This window comes from Astyanax mexicanus, chromosome 15 (assembly GCF_023375975.1).
Source record: "Astyanax mexicanus isolate ESR-SI-001 chromosome 15, AstMex3_surface, whole genome shotgun sequence".
Taxonomy (NCBI): Eukaryota; Metazoa; Chordata; class Actinopteri; order Characiformes; family Acestrorhamphidae; genus Astyanax; species Astyanax mexicanus.
In genome coordinates this window covers 44,724,313-44,729,437 of record NC_064422.1, presented here as the reverse complement: position 1 = coordinate 44,729,437, position 5,125 = coordinate 44,724,313, and positions in this window count along the sequence as shown.

Here is a 5,125-nt window from a genome sequence, read left to right as displayed (position 1 = left end):
GTTTGGTTTGTAAGCGCTGCTGCATCGTTGCTAGGTTACATGGAAAGCTTCGGTTGCAGTGCATTACCGGCTGATAACGGTACTCACAGAACACCTCTCAGCCAATCACACTGCAGGGTTGGATCTAACTCACCACATCATAACTATCAGCACCGCATAGCTTAAGAGCACCGGGGGCCGACACTTTTACACCATATAAATCTCAGAAAAGGACCGGCTACACACTCACTTGGAAAAATAAATTTCTCAAAAGGTTGAGACACGAAAATGTGTTCTCTATTAAGCCTGTCACTATAACTATTTTTTATTTATTTATTTATTTTTTATTCGCCAAGTACCGAAAGTACAAGGAATTTTTCTTGGTGCAGGAATCAATTATACTAGCGATTATTATACTACAGTTACATTATCGTGTGAGTGTTTATTGAAAGACTTTATTAAAGAGTTAAAGATGATGAGAAAATCCAATCTCTTTTTGGTTATAAACACTCATTTCGTTTCGCCAGTTAAAATAATTTCATTGCTGCTCTGTTTGTAGCTGCATTGTTGCTGTTTGGTTTGTAAGCGCTGCTGCATCGTTGCTAGGTTACATGGAAAGCTTCGGTTGCAGTGCATTACCGGCTGATAACGGTACTCACAGAACACCTCTCAGCCAATCACACTGCAGGGTCGGATCTAACTCACCACATCATAACTATCAGCACCGCATAGCTTAAGAGCACCGGGGGCCGACACTTTTACACCATATAAATCTCAGAAAAGGACCGGCTACACACTCACTTGGAAAAATAAATTTCTCAAAAGGTTGAGACACGAAAATGTGTTCTCTATTAAGCCTGTCACTATAACTATTTTTTATTTATTTATTTATTTTTTATTCGCCAAGTACCGAAAGTACAAGGAATTTTTCTTGGTGCAGGAATCAATTATACTAGCGATTATTATACTACAGTTACATTATCGTGTGAGTGTTTATTGAAAGACTTTATTAAAGAGTTAAAGATGATGAGAAAATCCAATCTCTTTTTGGTTATAAACACTCATTTCGTTTCGCCAGTTAAAATAATTTCATTGCTGCTCTGTTTGTAGCTGCATTGTTGCTGTTTGGTTTGTAAGCGCTGCTGCATCGTTGCTAGGTTACATGGAAAGCTTCGGTTGCAGTGCATTACCGGCTGATAACGGTACTCACAGAACACCTCTCAGCCAATCACACTGCAGGGTTGGATCTAACTCACCACATCATAACTATCAGCACCGCATAGCTTAAGAGCACCGGGGGCCGACACTGTTACACCATATAAATCTCAGAAAAGGACCGGCTACACACTCACTTGGAAAAATAAATTTCTCAAAAGGTTGAGACACGAAAATGTGTTCTCTATTAAGCCTGTCACTATAACTATTTTTTATTTATTTAATTTTTTTTTATTTGCCAAGTACCGAAAGTACAAGGAATTTTTCTTGGTGCAGGAATCAATTATACTAGCGATTATTATACTACAGTTACATTATCGCGTGAGTGTTTATTGAAAGATTTTATTGAAGAGTTAAAGATGATGAGAAAATCCGATCTGTCTGGTTATAAACACTCGTTTCACCAGTTAAAATAGTTCCATTGCTGCTCTGTTTGTAGCTGTGCTGTTGCTGTTTGGTTTGTAAGCGCTGCTGCATCGTTACCTGTAATATATGGAAAGCTTCGGTTACAGTGCATTACAGGCTGATAACGGTACTCACAGAACGCCTCTCATCCAATCACAATACAGGGTCGGATCTAACTCACCACATCATAACTATCAGCACCGTATATAGCTTAAGAGCACCGGGGGCCGACACTGACCCACCGACACTTTTACACCATATAAATCTCAGACAAGGACCGGCTACACACACACACACACACACACACACACAAACAAACACACACACACACTGAGATTACACAGGAAACAGAACCTGTGTAGATACCGTACAGACACCACAGTATTACTGCAGCTGCAATAATACATCATGAGGTAATCCATACTGCGACTCTGGCTTTTGGAAATATCGATTTCTCAAAAGGTTGAGACACGAAAATGTGTTCTCTATTAAGCCTGTCACTATAACTATTTTTGTGATGTTTTTTTATTTGCCAAGTACCAAAAGTACAAGGAATTATTTTTCTTGGTGCAGGAATCAATTATACTAGCGATTATTATACTACAGTTACATTATCGCGTGAGTGTTTATTGAAAGATTTTATTGAACAGTAAAAGATGGTGAGAAAATCCGATCTGTTTGGTTATAAACACTCATTTCGCCAGTTAAAATAGCTCCATTGCTGCTCTGTTTGTAGCTGCACTGTTGCTGTTTGGTTTGTAAGCGCTGCATCGTTGCTAGGTTTTTATTTTTAATTTTTTGGGGGTATTTATCTTTATCTATTTTGTATATTCTATTTGTATTGTATTCCTTTATTTTGTTATCTTGTTTTATCTATATATCTATTTTAATAACAGCTCTTGGGTGTAAACTGGATCGTGAGATCACAATTTCGTTCCACCTCATGTACCACATGTGATGCGAATGACAATAAAATCTCCTTGAATCCTACCTGTAATATATGGAAAGCTTCGGTTACAGTGCATTACCGGCTGATAACGGTACTCACAGAACGCCTCTCAGCCAATCACTTTGCAGGGTCGGATCTAACTCACCACATCATAACTATCAGCACCGCATAGCTTAAGAGCACCGGGGGCCGACACTGTTACACCATATAAGAACCAGCAACACTGCGACTGTGGCTTTTGGAAATAATAATAAGTGCTTTTTATATTTACTCAGGTTATATTTGTCTGATATTAAAGGAAAAATATCAGTATAAAAAAAATGGAAAAACACAAGAAATCTGTAGAGGGCAAATACTTTTTCATACCACTGTGTGTATATATAACTGATACATACTGTATATAAGAGAGAACTTCAGTTTCTGAATCAGTTTCTCTGATTTTGCTATTTATAGGTTTATGTTTAAACTACAAACAATAATCCTCTCAAATTTTTCCCAAAAAATTGTCATTTAGAGCATTTATTTGCAAAAAATGAGAAATGGCTGAAATAACAAAAAAGACGCAGAACTTTTTTCATACCTCAAATAATGCAAAGAAAAAATGCAAACAAGTTCATATTCATCTTTTAGGAGTTTTAAGAGTTCAGAAATCAATATTTGGTGGAATAACCCTGGATTGTTTTTAATTAAAGTTTTCATGCATCTTGGCATCATGTTCTCCTCCACCAGTCTTACACACTGCTTTTGGATAACTTTATGCTGCTTTACTCCTGGTGCAAAAATTCAAGCAGTTCAGTTTGGTGGTTTGATGGTTTGGGATCATCCATCTTCCTCTTGATCATATAATATTCATTTTTAAGTGGTCTCTTATTTATTTATTTATTTTTTTTCTCAGAGTTGTATTCATATATTCTGTATACTGCTGCCTTTCAGCATTTGACGACTTCTTATGAATAATAAAACTGAATGAAATTTAGCGACGGTAATGTTAGGTTTCTTTTTATTCTGGGTAATAAAAGCTAGTATCATTTGGATTCAGAGAAACACAAGAACATCAGAAAGAGATTTCACACATTCCTGCTGAACAGTCACTCCAAGGTGATCCCTTTTCAATCCGTCATAAAGCACGCCTCTACCTGCTACAGTTCTCCTGCAGTCGCACTTAAAATGTAGGAGGGAAGTGCTGCCTTCGGGGACGGGGAGGTGGCACGCGGCTCATCTCTTAAGCACATTTAACGGCTCGTTACCTCGCTGTTCGTTTCAGGCAACACGACACTCCTTGGTCAGGTGCCATTCGCTAATGTGCTGGAAATGAGCCGTGAGCCTCTACAGTCCTGAGACAGTGCAGCACTCTCAGCTCGGGGAGACATTTTAGCTGGGAAAATGACAGGTTTGCCGTGGCGCTTTACGCTGGAAAAAACTCAAAATAACACAGCGAGAGTAACCAAATTGTTGGTTCGGCAATTACCGGCGCCCCGCTACACACCTCCGGAGCACCAGAGCAGAAAACACCCGAAAAAATGCAAAATATTAAATAAATAATACAAAAAAATACAAAAAAACAAAGGCAGGGAATGACCTGTGACCTCCAGCTCGTCCACAGAGCAGCAAGCAGTAGGTCAGGGTCGTCTGAAAATTGCTTTAAGTGTGCACCATTTCTGAGAAAATATACTACATCTGAGCTCAGAGCTCAACAGAGCATCCTAGACCAGACTACACATTCACACAGAGAGTGGTTTATTTAAGTGGTATAAATCTGATTTTCTGACCAAATCCAATGTTTATTTTAGGCTGTTCACACTAGCTTATTAAACCTGACTCCATCCATAAATCCATCCATCCATACATATTTAACGTTTTAAAAGGCTCTTAAAGGTGATTTTCTGACCAAATACACCTTAGCTTATTAAATTCAACTCATATTTGAACATTGTGCTCTGTGTGCTCATGTGCTAAAGAGCAAAGATGAGCTTCACGTGAAGTTTCGGTTTCTTTTATTAGGAAATAAAAGAAAATATTGCTATATCAAAGTATTGCAGTATTGTATCGATTTTCAAAAACACAGACATTATCAGAAAAATGGCAAAATATTAAAGAAATAATACAAAAATCCATCCATCCATCCATATTTATTTTTTTATAAATGGCTCTTAAAGGGAATGGCAAATGTCACACACCCAAAACACGCCCATGATTAATTAACAGAATCAGTACATGTCTTTTGCGCATTGGAGTACTTTTCCCATTGTTACGATAGCAAAGGCATGATAGACGGCTTGTAGAGCATCCAGAGCATCCTAGACCAGACTACTCATTCACACAGAAAGTGGTTTAAGTGTACTGTACCCACCCAGAGAGAGAGCACGGCCAGCTGTGCTCTCTCAGGGCTCCAGCAGCTGATGGAAAGCTAAATAAAGTTTTGAATAGAAACGTCATACCACTGAAAAACACAGTACTTCTGCTGATTGGTAGAGATGGCATAACCAGGTTCATAACCAGGTTCAGTTCAACACATTCTTGAAAATAAAGCATGACTCGAATACTTAGAATGGGGAAAGAATAAAGAATACCAGACAA